This window comes from Benincasa hispida, chromosome 10 (genome assembly GCF_009727055.1).
Source record: "Benincasa hispida cultivar B227 chromosome 10, ASM972705v1, whole genome shotgun sequence".
In the NCBI taxonomy this organism is placed as follows: Eukaryota; Viridiplantae; Streptophyta; class Magnoliopsida; order Cucurbitales; family Cucurbitaceae; genus Benincasa; species Benincasa hispida.
Window position 1 is genome coordinate 3,699,834 of NC_052358.1, and position 12,033 is coordinate 3,711,866.

At 27.2% G+C, this 12,033-nt stretch overlaps 1 long non-coding RNA gene across 1 annotated transcript; it reads left to right on the plus strand.

The window, feature by feature from the left end:
• The first annotated feature begins 9,500 nt into the window (after positions 1–9,500).
• LOC120088624 lies at positions 9,501–11,577 on the plus strand. The gene is made up of 3 exons (XR_005484989.1): positions 9,501–10,110; positions 10,317–10,362; positions 11,207–11,577. It is a non-coding gene; the product is annotated as an uncharacterized LOC120088624 (long non-coding RNA).
• Positions 11,578–12,033: the final 456 nt, after the last annotated feature.

A 12,033-nucleotide genomic window follows, 5' to 3' on the forward strand; every position in this document is an offset into this window, starting at 1 on the left:
TATAACCTTAGTTCATTTTGGTATTTGAACTTTGAAAAAAATACCATTTTGATCTCCTAAAAATGAAAATGAAAGGACCAAAATGGTCACTTCTTCAAAGTATAAAGGCTAAAATGAACCAAAATTGAAAGATAACCAAAATAATGAATTAAAACAAAAACTATAGAGACCAAAATAGTATTTAAATCTTAAAAAATCAATCTTGATCTATAAATTATTTATTTAATTATTTAATTTTTGGTATTTTGAATTATTAATTTTAAGAAGATTTAAATCATTCACTACCAACTTTTTTTTTCTCTCTTTCTTTTTAAGTAATAAAGGACTTCAAAATAAAGTATGAAAAAATTATTAGAGGAGGGAAGAGAGTCACGAGCAATTGAAGGTTCAACCTAGGATGGGTACTCTTCAATAATCCAAATTGTCATATGCCGATTCCTTTGAACATGTGCACCAAACCCATGCCCCAACCAAACTTAATGATGAAATGAAATTAGTATTTAAAATTATCCTAATTTTTGAAATCAGAGAATAATCCCATTCTTATTAATCACCATTCCCCAACTTGGTATTATTTATAATATGTTGGTTCCAAAAATTTCTCTTTTCTTTGTTTTTGTTTTTGTTTTTTTTTGGTGGGGGTGTTAGTTGTGAAAAAATAAAAGTAATTTTGACATCACTTTCTGCGCTTATTGTATATAATTAATGGGCTTCATGAGTATATGTAAAACTTAATGTTTCTTTTGTTTTTTCTTTTAAATATATAATTTAATGTTGCATTTTTATAATAATAATAATCATCATCATGTACTGTCTTTAAACATAAAATAATGCAACATAAGTTCCCATGAAACCAAAACAAAAGACGACCAACCATATACCAACCAACACGTTACATTTTGTTTCCATGTACTAAATATAATTATCACTTCAAGACAAAAATAATCCAGTGTTCTTTTCTTTTTCCCGCCTTTTAAATTATCAATTTGAGTAATCCCTTAATACAATTTCACTTTCAAATTAAGTCTGTAGGAGGGCATTAGTTTATACCCTTACAAAACTTTAAGGTTTAAATTGTAACAATTATTAATATAATGTTTAAATTGATAAAACTCCAATGTTTAGGGGTGTAAAATGAAGTTTTCCCTAAACATTTTAATGCAAGATAATATAATATGTAAATATGTTTACGATTTATTGGGAATGTGACCACGTCAACCCATTGGTATAATAAAAGGAAGATCACACGTGTAGAATCAAGGACACATGACGATAATAAAACATTTTAGATGAAACCATAAACAAAGTCATAAATGTTTTATGTCCACAATAGACAATGTTGATCTTTTTAAAGATTTGTAGAGAGAACTCTATAAAGTCCCAACATAGTTGTGGTTTAGTATCCAAAATAATTTCACTATGTTAAAAATTTTGCAACACCAAATTTTGGACAGGAGAGACACACCTAACCTTCACATGACACCAGTAATAAATTTGTTTGAAGAGGAGAAGAACGTGACTTACCAAAAGGGAAAACTTGCACACAATTGTGATGTATGCCACATGCACTCCGATGCTTAAGTCAGTGAGTACTAAAAGAGTGTGGAAGCTAGAGAGTTTGAGAGTAGGACTCAAGTTACCTCATATGAAGTTATAATTATGTATTTATAGAGAAAGTTAACCTCATGTTGTTCCCTAAGGTTTTGAAATCACGTTAGGATAATTAGATAACCTCATTGGCCAAAGGAATATCCTGTTTCATGTTTGACTAGGCTCAGCCTTAGCCTATCCAAGGCCGAGCATCTTACTTAGGTCATATTTCAAGCCCAGAATGATCTTTTTGGCTGGGGCATGCACTGAGCATGTCCCGTTGGGCATTTGTCAAGGCTCTACTGAGGCCGAGCATGACCCAAGTCATCTCCTTTTCCTAAGTCCATTTTTGTCTTTAATTGTTACTTTCAGTCTGTATCACACTTCTTTTTACTTTTCTTTTTTCGTTCCTATTTGTATTACATGTCAGTTACACACTTTGATCTAAAATCACTCATAACAACGTGTAATTCTCTCATTTGGAGTTCTCCAATTAGAAAAAAACACATTCTCTCAGATTTTATATAACTCAAAACAACCTCAAAAAATATCAATTTGAGTAAAAAAGTTATACTAAATGAAACATTTAAAATCTAAGATTATAAGAAAAAAAAAAGAGTTTTTAAATGTTTGATTGTGTGATCCTCTCAAATTTTGATAATATATGAAAATACTCAAATATTCTTACGCTAGCTCTTTTAAATCTTTCCACCTTAATTTTTTATATAAATTAATGTTGGCCACCACCACCCACCATTGGTTGCCATGATCTACTACAGGTGACTCGCCATCACCTCTAACGACCAATTTATCAACCACTATCCATCATAGTATTTCATATATAAATTTCGAAGTTTAGTCTAATATTTTTACAGTAATTTATAATAATTTAACATTGATAGAAATATTTTTTTTATGTAATGAAATCAAACACATACTGAAGTAGAATTTGATACTCTTTTTATATTTTGCCACAATTCTAAAAAAATATATACAGATATTCAAATCTCTTACGTCCTATTATTGAATTTAAAAAATGGAAAAAAAAAAAAAGAAGAAAGAGAAAGAACGAATCTAAAAATGAGGTAGATGGATTGGAAAGCAGCATTGAAGTGGGCATCCCACATGTACGGACATGGACCCGGCGGTTCGGGTGGAGAGTCTTTGGTGGATAGGAATCTGTCAGTCTCACTTTCCTTCTATTTTTTCAATCTAACTTTTCAAATTCTTCTTCTTCTTTTCTTTAAATCCTAAATTTTAAATATATTACCTAAATTGATAATACCTGTATTTATTTCCTTGTTCTATATGAAAGAAGCTTGAACTTCTATGTTACATTCAATTAAAAATTATTATATAATAATCATAATATTTTTTAAAAATAAATTATTAAAAAATCATTTTTATTTAATAAAAAAAAAACATAAACTAAGCATAGCGTAAGCTACATGTTTATATATTATAAAACTATCCTCCCAATCCTACAACTCCGACCTCTCCCCACCACACATGCATTAACCGATTTAACTGGCCATCTGAATATTGTAAAAAAAAATCTGAAATAAATAAAAGAAATTAAAAGAAAATTAGAAAATAAATAAGAGTTATTTTTAAATATAAAAAATGAATCAAAATATTTATAAAATATAGTAAAATTTTATAATTATCAATGATAAATATTGATAAATACTAATAGAAGTTTCTCAGTGTCTATCGACATCTATCATTGATAGTTCTAAAATTTTGTTATATTTTATAAATATTTTTAACAATTTTATCATTTAAAATAATTTTTCAATAAATAAAGCCATAAAACGACGGGTAATTATTTTAAAGTTAATCCAAATTTGGGCGTCATGGTCATGGAGTGGAGCACGAGATGTTTGTTACACGATTACCAACCTCCACACTACCCTTTCACTATCATCTTTTGTTTATTTCTTTTAACTTTCCCTTATAATTTAGTTAGAAACGCCTGTTGGTATCTTCATTAGTTATCAAATACTTTAAAAAAATTTAGGATGATTTATTTTTAAAATTAAACCATTTTAATTTATCAAAATTTCAGTGCGACATTGATCTCAAATAGCTTCTTTTCAGCAAAGTGTATCAATCCTAAACTCTTTCCTTCTATTCTTTATTTGGTGGGACAGAAAAGACGGATATAAAATAATATAGTCTATTCGGATCGTATCTCGCATCGCATACCAAATATTTCATACTAAATTGAGAAAGAGTCTCAGATATCGCATATCGAAGACAACTGTTCCTGACCTGTCTTATCTTAGAAAATGATAGTTTTATTTGTATTAGTTAATATGGAGTTAGATTTTAAAACTAATTAATAATAAAAGGAATTTTTTTTAATTGAACCGAATATTGAATTTTTTATAGGTTCTGATACCATATTGGATAATATGATGCTCTATCTTAACCCAATTAGTAATGAAAGAAGTAACTCATCTATCTTAATTATAAAAAGCATGAAATCCTTTATTTTTTTCAACATGCATGACATACTCAATAATTCGTGTTTTTATAATATACTCAATAATTTGTGTTTTTATAATGATATCTTCTACTTGATCAATATTAATTCTTATTTGTTAGACCTACTCAAATATTTAAGTTATGTAACATAATTATTCTTGTATTTTCTTGAATTACTTTCTAAATTCCTAACGTCAACTATTAATTTGTTGTGAACCATACGGCAGGATGACAACAATTAGACCAGAAATTAGAGACATGTTTTCCACCATCTCAAAATAAATAAATAACTAAAGGAAAAAAGGCATGTTTTCACAGATATTATATATGTGTTAAATTCAAATATACTTTATTTAAAACTGCCAAACAAAATTTAAGTTTATGGAATGTAACACATTCAAAATTTTTATTCAGCTTTTAAAAATTTGAAAATTATTACTTAAAACTTATACACATATATTATAATTCATCGATGGAGTCACGTAGGAAGTAGAGCACGTACTCCTCTCAACTTACAATACTTTTTTATTTTTAATATAAAATTAAAATAATATCTAACAATAGAGGTATAAAAAGTCAATATTTTTCTTGAAATTAGGAGCTAGTGTATCGGTAACTAGGACACATATTGATGCTCCAAGTTGGGATTCAAAGCTTGGGCCGGTTTAATTTTTCGTATTTTGTATTTTTAATATAAAATTTAAGTAATATCTAACGATATATAATATTATGTAATGGTAAAAGTAATATCATTCTTCTTGTAGCTAAAAGTTGGTGTAATGGTAATTAGGGCACATGTTAATGCTACAAGTTACGGGTTACAAATATTTTTATGTAATTTTTTAAATTTAATTTGTTTTAAGACTAAATTCATTACTTATTGAAATTTAGTAGCCATCACCTCAACAAAAATTTAAAAGAAGAAAAAATCAACAATTTTTTTTATTATAGAAATTTTTTCAACCAAAATTTTTGCACTCAAGTCTCAACAACATTCTATTGAAAAGATATCATTAACTCCTTTTTACCTAATTTTCAGATTTTTATTGCTTAGTATAGTATATATTTATTTTAATTAATTATAAACTACAAGATAATTTTCTTATTTCTCGTCAGGATATACGTATCATACCATTCACAAAAAAATTTTAATATTTTTTCAATCTTTTAAATTTTCATACTTTTAAGTCTATGTAATAAATCATAATACTTTTATTGATAATACTTTCGTAAAGTTAACTCTATATCGATATGGAGAGATATTTTAAAAGAAAAATAATAATAAAGACCATAAAGTCATCATCTTCAAAAAGAAAACATATCTCTGATTCTAATAGATCTTATATAGAAATCAATTTAGGAGAACTAGATCCTGGTCTAAGAACTAAAATTTCTAAAGATAATGATTATTTAATATCAAGTTTGTAGATATACTTATAACAAGGTCTTTGTTAGCCTCAGTATAATATTTTTTTCATTCAAGAAATTTAGATCGATTTTAAAACATAAAAACTCGTAGAGGAGAGTCGTAATATGTACTAAATTAGTTAATATATCGATTTATGAATATTTTTTAAACATTTTTTTACAATACTTTAATTACATAATGCTCCCTATATAAAATTTCTGGTTCCACCAGTGTTATAATTTCTATATATTCAACATAAAAAAAAAGAAAGTTGAATAAATTTTGTCTATTCTATATTTAAGATAGCTAATTTATTTGAGGGTAGATCTAGCCTTGTGTTATAGAAAGGGAGATGTCTTAAAGTTGAATAATTTGTGCTATAGAAAGGGAGATGTCTTAAGTTTAATATGCTTAATTAGGTTAACTACCTTATTTGAATTCTATACTATTTGAATATCCCTCCTCTCCAAAATATCAATATTTCATTTATTGTATACACATTATTGGCTAGCTTTACATTAAAGCATATTTATTAGCTTATTTATGAAGGCAAAAAGGGTTGCATACAAATTGTTTTAAACATTAAAAGAAGTAATTTAATATTGTTGACAATTAACTCATTCAAAATTTCTTCTTTCTATATAAGAGATTCATAAATTTACATATACATAATTTAAGAATTATTTTAAATGTCACTTGCATGTGTATCGTAAATGGTAATATGACAAAATAGAAAAAGTATTATAGTATATATACCAATTTCTCCTATATATTTATTATAAATCAAGCCCCCTCCCTCGTTATTATACTCAAACATCTCTAGATTCACTACGTTTGTACATTCTTATTTTCAAAGTTGAATATTAGAAACAAACATCATATTTATTTATAGTAACGATGAGAAATATAATTTCCAACCTAAGTATAATTTAACTAACTGGTTTAAATATATGCTCTTAACAAAAGTATCATAGAAAAGTTTAAAATTTGTGATTTAATCTTCTTTGAATCATGTTTAGTTTAATGATATTGTTCATCAATGGAAGAAAATCGAAGATGTGATTAGGAAAAACCAAATGTTAACTAAATAAAGCTTAAATGATTATCAAACAAGGTCCAATGTCCTTTTAGTGACTATTTGGTTTATTTTATTTTTAGTTTTTAAAAATTTAGCTTATAAAAATATTTCTTCTATTTATAAACTTATTTGTTTTGTTATCTACTTTCTACCAACGTTATCAAAACCAAACCATAATATAAAAACTAAAATAAGTAGTTTTTATAAAATGAATTTTGTTTCAAGAATTTAACTAAGGGTATTTTCGAGAGAGATTTTGAAATTGTTAAAATCATTTTTGTCATTTTCAAAATCACTCTCAAACGTGCTTTTAATCATTCAAAACCCAATTTTGATGACAAGAAAATTGCATTTAAAAGCGTATAATTAAATATTAAATTAATTTTGAGTGATTAAATACAAGTTTTGAACATTAAAAATTGATTTTAACGTTCAAAATCACTCTAAAAAATATGCACCAAGAATTCAAGTATTTCTTTAAAAAAATGTGAAAGTTATAGCATAGAATTAGAAGAAATCAAACGTGTATTTAGAAGATAAAAAGCAAAAAATAACTTCATTACCAAATGATGTCTAAGTAGTTATGAAATCAAATCTTAAATAGTTGCAATCTGTTTTGTGAACTGTAACTTCTTTTTTTTTCTTTTTTTTCTTTTTTTTTTCTTAACTTTACGTGGAAGGACAATTAACGACTCGATCGAATATAATCCAAACATCTTCACATGCTAACCATGTGGTTTAGTTTTTTATAGTTTTGTTTATTAATGTGGTTAATTTAAAGTTAATAAATACAACTTAAACCATTTCACACGTGCATCTTTTCATTTGATCTGGAAAAGTTTTGCAAACCATTGATTAGTTGAATTAGCTAATGACCATTTTGTTGAATTTTTGCAAAATATTAAAAGTGCAGTTTGTCTCACATCGATTAAATTGAATAATAGGGATGAGCTCCAAGTCTATAAAGAGTCTATGCCTCTAGTTTCAAATTGTCCCAATTAAAAATACTTTAAGTTTAGTATGTTAACTCTAATTAAATTCCTTCTGTATTCTCTAATTTAAAAGTGAAATAAAAAGTTGTGAGCTCTCAAAAACTTTGAGAGAGTACTATTGTAATTTGGAGAAGAAAGAATTATTTTGTATGACGGTCAAGAGTTTTGAATTGTGGTTTTTCTTAGTTGAGAGTTTTCCACGTAATTATTTTTCTGCTTATTCTTGCGATAAAAGTGGAAGGTTTTTCTCAACACTTTTTTCATTGATATTTGTGTTTTTACTTCAAAATTAAATAAAATATATAATAATATTGTGGTTAGATAATATATAACTACTTCCTGAGGTTTTTTAGTTCAATTGAAGAATTTGAACTTAGTTTAGTTACTAATTTAATTTATTGAGCTTTTTTTAAAAAAAAAATTCAACAATTTGAGAGTGGAATTTTTGGTCGATATCTTATGTAGTTATAGTTATAGTTATATTGGCTACTAACTCATAGAGGGTAACAAATTTATTTATCTTAAAAATGTAAATTTTAAACCCACATCTTAACATGTGCTTTTTAATCAAATCCATACTCAAATATAATTGAGGATATGGCCTTTAGAAAATATAGTTATATTACATCTTCTATTATTGTTTTTTAATGTTAAGTATTTGCCTATTCTTTTCTAAAATTAAAATAAAACCCAACTACATCGAACCTAATTAAAAACTCACCTCGATTAATCGCATCTCATTCGGCAAGTTAAACCAAAAAACTCATTATTATCCCTTGATTTCAAATTGCATGTCATCATTAATAGTTTTTAAGTTAAATCTTTATTTTAATGATTGCAGTACTTTAAAAAAGGATAATCGAAGAATCTTTCTAATGTTGTTGTTTTACATTGGAAAACTTTGATTTATCCCCCTTCTGAAGTTGATTTAACCTTAGGATTTTGGTGTGTCCAATAACCATTTTACTATGCACGAGTTCTTTATTTATAATATCTTTTTATTAATTAAGCATGATCATAAAAGAAGAATTTGAAATTATTATTCTCTTAATTTATCGAAACATAGTATCATATATCTATAAAAAGTTAGGCTAGTTTAATAACTATATCATTTTTATTTTTTATTTTTAAAAATTAAATTTATTTTATCATTTTCTTACCATATTTGCATATTTTCTAAATGCAAGAGTTAAGTTCTTAGCCAAATTTCATAAAAATAAATAAATAAATAAAATAAAAACTTTTTTTTTTAATAGTTTTTTAAAAGTTGACTTAGTTCTTTAAAATATTGATAAAAAATAGAGAAGAAAAATAAGAAATTTAAACATAAAATAAGTATTCTATAGACTTAATTTTCAAAAAATAAAAAAATTATCAAATGGAGCTCGATAAATTTGAATGTTTACTTGTTAAAGTATATATATATATATATAACCATTTAAAAAACCAAAAGGGTTCATTAGATTCTCATAAAAACGTAAAAAAGAACAAAATAGTTCAAAAAATGAAGAGATAAGCTTTGGAGCATTATGCTTAATTTATAATTTGGATCCTAAAAAGAATTACTCTAAGCCAACCCCACGTTAAATAAACAATAGATTTAAAAAGAAAAACGATAAAGGAAAAAATGGGTGATCTAAAACCATGATTTTTTTTTTTTTTTGAGTTAAGTGATCAAAGACATGATGATACGAGGAAAACTTGGAAAATTATCTTTTATATTATAATATATAAATATTTATTTAAAACAAAAAATAAAAATTAGAATTAGAATTAGGGTTTGGGGAAGAGGGTGATGTGCTATAGTGATAGTACTATACAGCGAAGCAACACAACAACCAATAGAAATCCTCCAATAGTGTGAAAACATTGACATTTGATGAATAATCAAAATCCCATTCTAATTTATTTATTATATATATATATATATATAACCAAATTTCTTTTCTCCTCGCCGATTTCCATGTCCACTGTTCCTCTTTTTCTCCCCAATCTTCTTCCTTTCTTCTCCCTTTTCTCCAATTTCCTCTTCTAATTTTCACTTCTTTTTTTTCTTTTAAATAATAATTTTTCTTAGCTTTTTTTCCTCTTTAAATTCCTTTCTCTTCTTTGAGTCTTTAGATTTCAACCGTTTTGTCCAAATTTATTGAAAATCTCATTCCCATCTCTCACTTCGAACTTAAAGATCAAATCTTTGGGTTGATCGATTATGAGGGTGTGTATTGGATTTGGATTATGAACATGGGTTTTCAAAAAGATTCAAGCCTTCCTTCTTGGATTAACTCTTTGAAGTAAAAATCTAGGGTTTGAAAAAAAAAAACTAAAAATTTTCTTGTTAATTTGATTGAGGGAGAGAGATAGGGTTTTTGAAGAGATAGTAAAGTTGTTGGTTGCTGGTGTAGCATTATCAAGATTCACATTCAAATGTGTTGCGTTGGGGCTGTTCCAGATTTCTTTGCAACTGAGAATCTTGATGATGCTGCATCGGCAATAAATGACTACATAAATATATATCACAGATTCTGACATTTTCCCACGACCAAAATTAACAGGTGATTATTATTATTTCAGAAATTGCTTTATTAATGGGTTTGTCATCGTTGTTTTGTTTTAGTATTAAATGCTAGCTCAAACTACTTCAGATTCCAGATCTGACTTCTCTCAGTGAATATATAGTTAATTTAATAATAATTAGTGTTTTTTCTTCGATTATGGTGGTGGTGGTGGGAGTGACGAGACTTTTGTACCTTTGTAACAGGCAAGGGAAAGAGAATCTCGAGAGATTAAATTTAAGCTCCACAATGGTAAATTCTTTTTCCTTCCTATATTTCTAATAATGCTCATACATAAATTACTCATTTTATTTTACATAAATTATGAAGAAATTAAGTGTGTGATAGCCTATAACATCATATCTTATCGGATTGCCACAATGTGATTGACAATTTATATTTCGTGATTATTAGAGGACAGGCAGAGTTCGAAACTTGCTCTTAAAAACAAGAAATGATCCTAAATTTTGTAGGTTGGAAATGGAAAAGAGTTGAATTTTAGCATTGATACTCCATTATAGTTGTGTTGTTTGGTGGACCAATATGGCACGAGACATGGATGGTAGCTAGGACCCTTTCTCTTATGTACCTTCTTTTTCCCTCTCTCTCTCTCTCTCTTACTTTGATATATATATATATATATATANATATATATATATATATATATATATATAAGTGTGATAGTGATGATTCAGGAATTTGGAGATTGTGAAGATCTTCCACTCGTCTATCTCTGTCACCCTCTGATTACCACATTTGCAGCTTCTGATCTGAGAGTTTTTTACGGACTTCCCATTATTCATCATCATTAATAATTGTGCTCTTTTTCTTACTATGGATTTATTTGCCTCTTTATTTTATAAATCAATCCATGTCTATTTGATAGCTTAATATAAATGCTTTAATTTTAGCTACACTTGATCTTAAGGCTTCTTTCTTATTCTATGTTATGAGTGGTAAATCTTTTGTTGGTTGTGAAGTTTAGCAAACTTAGTCCTGTTTTGTATATGAATTTGAACTCTAATATGTGGCTTTTTGTGTATGTGTTGTTTTTTTTAACTTGTTTTTCCCTTCCTTTGCATGCGTCTTTCATTAGGGATGGCAGCAGACGAGCTCAAGGATGCATGCTCTCTCCATCTCCGTCTCCATGGAGATTTTTCTTTGTCGTTCCAATGGGAGTTTTTTCATTCCTGTCTCCTCTCCATTCTCCATTTCAAAGTTTTGTTGACTATTTGTGATGTCACATTCCTTTTGATATAGATATATACACGCGCAAATGTTATGTACATTATAAATATTATAAGTTAAGCAATGATACCAACTATGTTGGGGAGAATTAATCCTTCTTCAAACAAAGGACAAAAAAAATCCACTTCTCTACCACCAAAGAAATCAATTTAAACAATAATAATAACAATGTAATAATTAAAGGTAGGGGTAAAGAGAAATTAAATCTCTTGTGGATGAGATTCTTGAGGTTTGTAGAGTTGTGAATGTTTGCTAATTTCGACATATTACTTAACAAAATCACGTGGATCTGTCGAATTTATGAGAAGGATTATTGCCTTTCTAATTCATTGTAATTTGGGTTGTGATGTGTTATAAAAACAAGCAAACAAACAAATACTGAAGTTATATTGTTGGTTCTAAATTTGGGTACTGCATCAATTTTTTGCAACTCTATGTTCTACTAGGTGTAAAAATTACAAATCTATTATCTTAACTTCTAAGTACCACAACCATGGCTACTTAAGAGTTTCAAATAATAGGAGCAACTACAGCATTGCTCTACAACTCTTTCCTCTCTAATGTATTATTAAAATATTAAAATTCGTAGTATTGGGACGCCACCTATAGTGTTAAAATGCTCTATAATATATTATTCAGTCTAATGTAGCTTGTTTATCTTGAACTTGAGGTGTT